We start from the raw sequence: 9,457 nt of genomic DNA, 5'->3' as shown, positions 1-9,457 counted from the left end.
TCTATGGTTCATACCCTCCGATACTACTCATAGATTCATCAAAATAAGCAAACATCACATAGAAAACAGAATCTGTCAAAAACAGAACAGTCTGTAGTAATCTGTATCAAACGTATACTTATGGAACTCCAACAATTCTTAAATAAATTTCTGGACCTGAGGAATTTTTCTATTAAACATCTGAAAAAATAATCAACCTAAAATCACTCTCCAGTAAAAAATGGCAGCTAATCTCGTGAGTGCTAAACTTTCTGTTTTTTACAGCAAGATCATAAAGACTTCACCCAAGTCTTCCCAAAGGTTCTACTTGGCACAAACACTAATTAAGACATAAAACCACATCTAACCAGAGGCTAGATGAATTATTTATTACTAAACAGGAACAAAAAGAAAGGAACAAAAATAAATTTGGTTGCCTCCCAACAAGCACTAACGTTTAATGCCCCTAGCTAGGCATGATGATTTCAATGATGCTCACATAAAAGATAAGATTTAAAACATAAGGAGAGCATCATGAAGAATATGACTATCACATTTAAGTCTAACCCACTTCCTATGCATAGGGATTTTGTGAGCAAACAACTTATGGGAACAATAATCAACTAGCATAGGAAGGTAAAACAAGCATAGCTTCAAAATTTTCAACACATAGAGAGGAAACTTGATATTATTGCAATTCCTACAAGTATATATTCCTCTCTCATAATAATTTTTAGTAGCATCATGAATGAATTCAACAATATAACCAGCACCTAAAGCATCTTTTCATGATCTACAAGCATAGAAAATTTACTACTCTCCACATAAGCAAAATTCTTCTCATTCGGAATGGTGGGAGTATCATAAGAGACTTGAATACTATAAATTGTTTCCACATTATAAGAGTAATGTTAAGAAAAAGGGTAATCATAATCATGACATGTTTTATAATTATAATCATCAAAACTTTTTATAGCATAAGTTTCATCACAATAATCATCATAAGTAGCAACTATGTTCTCATCATAATCGATTGAAACCTCTTCCAAGATAGTGGAATCATCACTAAATAAAGTTGACACTCTTCCAAACCCACTTTCATCAATATAATCATCATAGGTAAGAGGCATGCTATAATCATAACAACTTTGCATATCAAAACTTGGGAGGCTAAAAGTATCATCTTCATTAAACGTAGCATCCCCAAGCTTGGGACAAACATTAATTTCAGCAAATATTTCTCAAATATGTCATCCTCATCAAACATAGCATCCCCAAGCTTGGGCCTTTTCATATCAATAGCATAATCACTCTCATCATTAATAGTATGGATAGCACCAATAGTATAACAATTATCATCATCACAATGAGTAGTAGGAGCAACATCAATTGGGAGGGATACCTTTTTACCTTTGTTGCTCCTTCTTTTCTTTTTCTTCTTCACATTATGTGTGGGTTCGACCTTCTTCCTTGAGCTCCTTATTAATGAGATTGGTTCAATAGAAAGTTCCTCCTCGTTGCCTGATTCATCATAAGAAATAATAGGAGGATAATGGGAAGTCTCTTCCCTTTCATTAGTATTCTCTTCATCTTCTATTTGCTTTCTTTTCTTTAGGTAATTGTCAATATAAGGATTTTCAATGCAATTCACCGCACAATACATATAAATCTTATCTAGATCAATATCAAGGAATTTCTCAAGGTTAAATTCTAGAATAAGCTTAGTTGCACGTTTCAATTCTTCATAACCCAAAAGCAAACTAAGTTCATTATAATGCGCAAGGGAAATCAAGTCATCACAATTTTTGGACACGATTGGATCATGAAACAATTTGCATCGGAGGTTTAAATGACCATCTTCATTGCAAACTTCACAAGTAAGGCGGAGATATTTTAAATTTTCAACACTCACATTAAGCCTTTCTTGCAACCATTTAGTTTCTAAATGCTTATGCTTCTTGCAATATCTATATTCTCTATTTGGTGTGTACTTGCAAACCGAATGCACTCCACAAAAATCGACATGCTTATAGGAGACATTTTCATCATAACTAGTGCAATCATCATTAGTACTGTGGATATTCAAGGAGTTCATACTAATAACATTGCAATCAAGCTCATCATCCAAAGATTAGTGCCAAACATTTTATAGATTTCTTCTTCTAGCATTTGAGCACAATTTTCCTTACCATCATTCTCACGAAAGATATTAGAAAGATGAAGCGTATGCGACAAACTCAATTCCATTTTTTGTAGTTTTCCTTTATAGACTAAACTAGTGATAAAACAAACTAAAAGACTTGATTGCAAGATCTAAAGATATACCTTCAAGCACTCACCTCCCCGGCAACGGCGCCAGAAAAGAGCTTGATGTCTACTACACAACCTTCTTCTTGTAGACATTGTTGGGCCTCCAAGTGCAGAGGTTTGTAGGACAGTAGCAAATTTCCCTCAAGTGGATGACCTAAGGTTTATCAATCAGTGGGAGGCATAGGATGAAGATGGTCTCTCTCAAACAACCCTGCAACCAAATAACAAAGAGTCTCTTGTGTCCCCAACACACCCAATACAACGGTAAATTGTATAGGTGCACTAGTTCGGCGAAGAGATGGTGATACAAGTGCAATATGGATGGTAGATAAAGGTATTTGTAATCCGAAATTATAAAAACATCAAGGTAGCAAGCGATAAAAGTGAGCGTAAACGGTATTGCAATGGTAGGAAACAAGGCCTAAGGTTCATACTTTCACTAGTGCAAGTTCTCTCAATAATAATAACGTAATTGGATGACATAAATATCCCTCAACATGCAACAAAGAGTCACTCCAAAGACACTAATAGCGGAGAACAAACAAAGAGATTATGGTAGGGTACGAAACCACCTTAAAGTTATCCTTTCTGTTCTATCTATTCAAGAGTCGGTAGTAAAATAACATGAAGCTATTCTTTCCGTTCAATCTATCATAGAGTTCATACTAGAATAACACCTTAAGACACAAATAAACCAAAACCCTAATATCACCTAGATACTCCATTGTCACCTCAAGTATCTGTGGGCATGATTATACGATATGCATCACACAATCTCAGATTCATCTATTCAACCAACACAAAGTACTTCAAAGAGTGCCCCAAAGTTTCTACCGGAGAGTCAAGACGAAAACGTGTGCCAACCCATATGCATAGGTTCATGGGCGGAACCTGCAAGTTGATCACCAAAACATACATCAAGTGGATCACGTGAATATCCCATTGTCACCATAGATAAGCACGGCAAGACATACATCAAGTGTTCTCAAATCCTTAAAGACTCAATCCGATAAGATAACTTCAAAGGGAAAACTCAATCCATTACAAGAGAGCAGAGGGGGGAGAAACATCACAAGATCCAACTATAATACCAAAGCTCGCGATACATCAAGATCGTTGTCGGCGTTCTGGGAACGGGGGTACCCAGACTTGCCTGTCTGCGGCCTGCGGCGTGGCTCAAGGGGTGGCCCAGTACGGCCCATCTTCATCAACACAAGCTCAAGACCCTCGCGAGGGGCCAAGCCTCGCGGGGCGGACGATAGGAAGCTTCCTCGAGCCCGGCCTCATCAGGCTGGCTCGCGAGGAGGCGGAGAGATCAAGGCGGGGTACCTCACGAGGTGCCCGTGACGCAAGCCATGACGACCAAAGCCAGGCGGGCGCCAGGCGGGCGCCGGCCTGCGCAGAGTCCTTGTTTCCTCTTTGGTGCAAAGGGAGCAAGCGCAGGCAAGAGTATCAAGCAAAGGCAACCATTTCGGTGCAACAAGACCAAGACCAGCAGAACGGCAGGATGAAGGTCATCGTGGAGCCCAAGCCGGCGTCACCGCCAGAGTCTTTGGCAGGCGAGGACCGACTTTAGTCAGGATAAGTGTACTAGATCTTCCCCTTCAAAATGACCAATTGTTGGCGCCCTTCCCGCTCAATATTTGGGAAGAGGCCAAGGGCCTCGCTCTATAAATAGGACTAGCCACCATAGTATAGAGGCATTTGAAGATCGAGCGGTTGAACCCTAGCCAGAACCACCAACGAAAGAACACCCCTCGCGAGGCAGTTCTTCCTTGTATTGTTCATCATCAGCCCCAGAGGCAATCCACCACACCACAAATTAGAGTAGGGTATTACACCACAATGGTGGCCCGAACTAGTATAAACCTCGTGTCCCTTGTGTTGTTCTTCGTGTAGTTTAGATCCTTGTGAGGCGACGAGACATGGGTAGGTAGGGGGTGCGATCTCCGCGTGCACCCCAGAGTTCGAACCTTGAAGGTCTGCCGGAACCCGAAATCCGACATTTGGCGTGCCAGATAGGGGTGTGCTGGAATCCATCTCCCGCCACCTCGCGTCCCGTCGCATCGTCATCATCATGTCCGGCGACCCAACGGGCAATCCCAATCCCTGGGCAGCCTGGCCCGCCCGCGGAGAGCTACTCGGCCAGGGCGACCTCAACCCTGTGCCCCAGGCAGCCCGCGGTCCGCAGGGCGCTGCAGGTCACGGGAAACGCGGTCAGGCGACGTCAGCTCTCACGCCGCGGCAGGTGCGGTCAGTGGCGAGGGCCTCAAGCCACGCTGCAGCCATGGCAACATACACCCAGTGAGAGCAGGCGAACTCAAGGGCCGCGCTCACGGTGGCCCGAGAGTTGCTGCAATGCAGACTGTTGGAGGGCGGCCGTGACGTGCTGCTGGAGCGGGTAGTAGAGCTCCTGGGCTTCGCCGCCTCGGGGGCTCACCCCTTCTGCACCCAGCCATAGCCTCAGGTCCAAGGCGGACCGCATGGGGGCCCCGCACACGTCCGCGCAGCCCCGAGCGGATTCCAAGGCTACCCCAACGCCAACCTGGCCATCAGCACCGGGCTAACAACGGCGCCGCCTCCGCCTCCGGCCAGCGAAGGAGGACTCGCCACAGTCCATGGTCCTAGTGGACCACAACACTACCACCCCCAGGTTGGCACATCAAGCGGGACTGCATGGCACACGGGGCACTACAGCGAAGCATTCGGGGCGGCGGCCCCGGAAGCGTACGTGCCCCACATGATGGACCAAGGGCACACGCAGGAGGAAGACCATGGCTCGTTCCTCGGCCCAAGCTGGGGGGAAGAAACACTAGAACCTGAGCTCTTTCAGGAGCCCCGGGAAAGCCCCATCGACATCGCTGGAGGCAGCGGCTACCGGGTACCGTTAATTCCTCAGGAGCAGGCATACGCTAACCATGGATCACAGGAGGTACAGGTCGTCTCGGCGGGTGGCTGCCCCAATCCAGCAGCCTCCTACCCCTCAAGAGGAGGGCACCGGGGGCTGCAGGAAAGGGGCCGAGATCCGACATCACCACCGCGGCGTTCGGAGCAAGGCGTCCTCAGGAGGTAGGCCCTCTGCCGGGGAGGTGCCCCAGGGCCTGCCCCCGGCAGAGGACCCGTGGTCGTCGGGGGAACCACTGGCGACCGCTCTATCCCATCGGCGGCGTCCTCGGTCTCCGGTCGTCGTCGATGGCAATAGAGTGTGGTGCAAGGCGGGGCCCTCGTCTGGCGATATGAAGCAAGGCTGGTACCTGTGAAGAAGGCCCAGTGCCTGTAAAGCTCGCCGCCCCGTGACACTCTCACGTAATAATGAGTTGGGATGTACGCGCCCTGGAGTCTCCGGAGAGCCGCCCTCGGGCCTCGGGGGCTCCCGCCCACACCCAGTGGCAGCACTTAGCTCTGCGCTGGTGAGAAGACGTCGAAGACTAGACTAGGTGCCGAACGCGGCCTTTCTGCTTTCTTTTTTGCCTTTTTGTCATTTTCTCCCCTGTTTGAATTTAAGTTCGATTTGAGCTTGAGACTTGCGTGTGTTTGGGGAAGGGGTGTTTAGTCTCGTTCGAGCAATCTCTCATGTTCTGGCTGCCGCTTTGCACCCATCCAGCTTCAGCTGCCTCCCCTCGCGAGCCCCTCGTGAGTCGGGCCAGGCCCAGCGTGCGCGCAGCCCGAACTGCACCACCGCGCCTTCTCAGGAGGCTTTCGCTACAGGTTCAATGGATTCGTTCGGAAGGCACTCAGGACACCACGACCCTCCCACGGGCTCGCTCAGGTCCCACGCGGGTCAAGGGTAAACAAGCAAACTGACTCATCGCAAGGTCAATCGCTCGGCACAGTCATACAGGCAACGTCATGTCTACAATTACGCTAACCACAAGTTTTTTACACGAGGGGCTCCCCCTCCCCAAAATGCTCTTACTACCCTCAGGGCCAAGCCCGAGCTCTCTCTGTGCAGGATAAAAAACAGGAGCAGCACGCGGTCAATCGAATAAATCCCCCAATGCATCCTCAAGGGCGCCACCTGAATCGTCGCTGGCATCACTGGCCTCGCCATCACTCTCTGCATCGTCGTTGGCAGCGTCCGAGCCGTTCACCACGCCGCCCTCATCAGCAACCATGACCACCCCATCGTTATCAGCGGTGAAGGCCCCGACGAGGGCGTCTACGTTGTCTTCCACCCAGTGCGCCAGGTTGTCCCGGACGGCCAGGGGTACCGGGGCAATGGCGGCATCGAAGTCAAAGTGGGGATCCATGTTCTAAAGATGACTGAAGACGCGAGAAAAGGCACGCCCGAGCAGGGCACGACTCCTCTCCTCCAGCAACCTGTCGGCCCTGCCTGATCGAGCTTCTAGCTGTGTCACCACATCAGTGAAGAACTGAAGGTTGCCGGCATAGTTGACCACATGAGGCTGCTCAACCGCTGCCTCGCAGATGTTGCCCAGGGCCGTGTTGGCTCTCTCCTGGAGCGTGAGGAGCATGGGGCCATGCATGTGCTCCAAGGTCTACCGCTGGCAAAACTCGTCCTCGTTCCGCTACGCAACAGCCTTAGCCGCATCAACCCTTTGCCGAAGAAGAAGCACCTCGGCGCGAGAGGAGGCCAGCTCCCCCTATGCCGTGCGAAGGGTGGCACCGGCAACATCAGCGCGCCGCATCGCTTCATCCAGCCTGGCCCTCAGGGCGATGGTCCTGCCTTCTGCTTCGACCCTGGTCAGCTCCAGCCTCTCCTTGAATGCACGCCCGAGGTCCGAGCGCGCCGCCGCCACCTGGTGCTCAACCTCCTCTAGGACTCGGGCTTCCCGCGCGGCGACATCATCCTCTGCCTGCGCCACCAGGCGCTCTCTCGTCTCCAGCCGCTCAAGGTCACGAGCACGCTCGGCGGCCTCCAGCATCAGTGCCTCCTCACGTTTCTGGAGCTCTGCTTGGTCGACCGACGCCCCCTTCATCGACGCAAGGGCCGCCTCATGCAGCTCCACCTGCTGCAATAGGGAGTTACTCCGGGCCTGGAGCTCCCACGCCCACTCTTCTGCGGCCTCGCGCCACCGGTCAGCCTCCCGAGCCCCCTCAGCGGCTTGGGAGCAGGCCTCCCGAGTAGCCACCAGCGATGCCTCGGCCTTCGCATCGTCAAGTCGCGTCAGTAGCGTGCAAGGGCAACGACCACCTTCAGCTTGTGCCTCTCTTCAGCAAGGCGCAGGCCCTCGGCCTCAAGGCGCGCATCCTCAATGGCAAGCTCTACACCGAGATGGCTCACTGCGTCGGACGCCCTCTGGAGAAACCCTTGGCGAAGGGCGCAGCGCTCCCGAGCACGCTCAAGCACGTCTTCCACGTCGTCCTCCGCCCCCGGCTTACGCGGAGGGCCACGAACCGGCATACCCCCTCTAGGCAGGGGGCTGGGAGCTGGCGCCATCGTGATGGCCGGGCGCACCCTGCCAGAAGCTTGGCCCCGAGCCCGTTCGCCCTCCCGGGAAGGATGCGAGGAAGACCCCAGCCAGTCATTGTCCACAACCAAGGCCCGGGGCAGGCTAGCTATGCCCCGGAAGGGCTCACGAAGGAGGGGTGCGAGGAACACAGGATCAGGACGCGCCGCAAAATGGCTCACCCCTCCAACTGACCTTACCATCAGAGTAGCGCTCGAGCTCGGAACGCTTGGAGTCGGTGGAGAGGGCGGGGCCTGGGGAGATGGCTCCTCAGCCGTCTCCGTAAACTTGGCAGGGAGGGCCCTGCAGAGCAATGGTCAGGTGAAGCAACGGGAAAGTAAAGGATTAAGGAAGAAGAGGGCTTACTCATCGATGGCGAAGTACTTCCTGCGCTTCAGCAGGCGGAAGGGGTAATCATCGCCACCCAAGGCCTCCCTTCTCTTTTGGAGAGCCTCGAAGTCCACGCGGAAGCGGCCCAGAAGCAAGGTGCAAGGATCAGTCTGTGGCGAGGAAGAAGCGCCTAGGTGACTGGCGTCGGGGACGTCGCCCTGGCACACGCCGCCAGTCGCCGCCCATTGAGGGTGGCCGGGGCCTCAGGGGCCTCTACCGTGGGAGCCTCGGGGTGCAACTCAACGCCTTCGGTCGCTGCTGGGCCAGCCTCAGGAGCCGCCACCTTGGGGGTTCCGCGCGGTGCAGTTATCCCGATGGCAGCTCCCTCAGCCCCCAGCGGCCCTTGCCTCCCAGCTCCACCACTCGAGGAAGGATCGCCATGGGCGACCGGGAGGGTAACCACCACAACTGGGTTCTCGCGAGGCCCCACGAGGCCTGCTGGGTGCAGCCCCCATTCGTCGAAGCTGGGCATCTGCCTCACGAAATCATCCCTGCCTGAGCAAAGATACATCAAGGCACCCCCTTGCCGGACGCTGCCAGGGGAAGGATCCCCGGTCAGAATCACGAGAACCTTCCTCAGCACTTCATGCGCCAGATCCTCCTTCTGGAGCCTCATGCGGTCTTCATGACCCCCGAAGGCCCACATCCGGCGGGAATGACGCTGGAGGGGGGCAATGCGGCGCTGGAGGAACTCTTTCACCACCTTGGGTGCCGTCACACCACGCGCCCTCAAACTCGCGAAGCGACGCCAGACGAAGGCGAGCTGGGGGCTCATGAGCGCCTCATGGCCCCATCCCGAGTTAGGGACAGCAGGCAAGGTTGTCTCCGAGAGCAGGGGGCTGAATACTCCGACATCCACATACAGCCACCGCTCTCGGAACCCAGTCGCGGGTGGAGGAAGGCTGAAGTCAATCCCCGAGGCCGCTGCCTCTGGTGCGGCAAAGAAGCTCACGCATCCTGAACATTGGGAGGGATCACTGAGGCGCAAAGAGAAGAAGTGGCGCAGCAAGGCAACCGAAGGAGGAATGCCCATCATCGCCTCGTAGACAAAAGAAAAGACGTCAAGGAGGGTAATGGATTCAGGACCCAAATGCATCATGTGAATCTGGTAATGGGAAAGCACAACGTTGAAGAAATCGGAAAAAGGAGGAACTAGCCCCGCCAAAGTGCATCGGTAAAGTACCGGACCTCGGTGGCTATTCTGTCAATAGAAAAGTGGGACGCAGGCCAGATCGTCGTACCCCCACACTCGTTGAAGGTGGTGGCAAGGGCGGAACTGACCTTGCCCAAAGCTTCCAGATTGAGTATGATCGACTGGTCGACGGCGGGAGCCATCGGCGGCAGCAAACGGGGCGAGGACACCAAAT

Source organism: Triticum dicoccoides, chromosome 4B, assembly GCF_002162155.2.
Source record: "Triticum dicoccoides isolate Atlit2015 ecotype Zavitan chromosome 4B, WEW_v2.0, whole genome shotgun sequence".
NCBI lineage: Eukaryota > Viridiplantae > Streptophyta > Magnoliopsida > Poales > Poaceae > Triticum > Triticum dicoccoides.
This window is presented reverse-complemented; position numbering follows the sequence as displayed.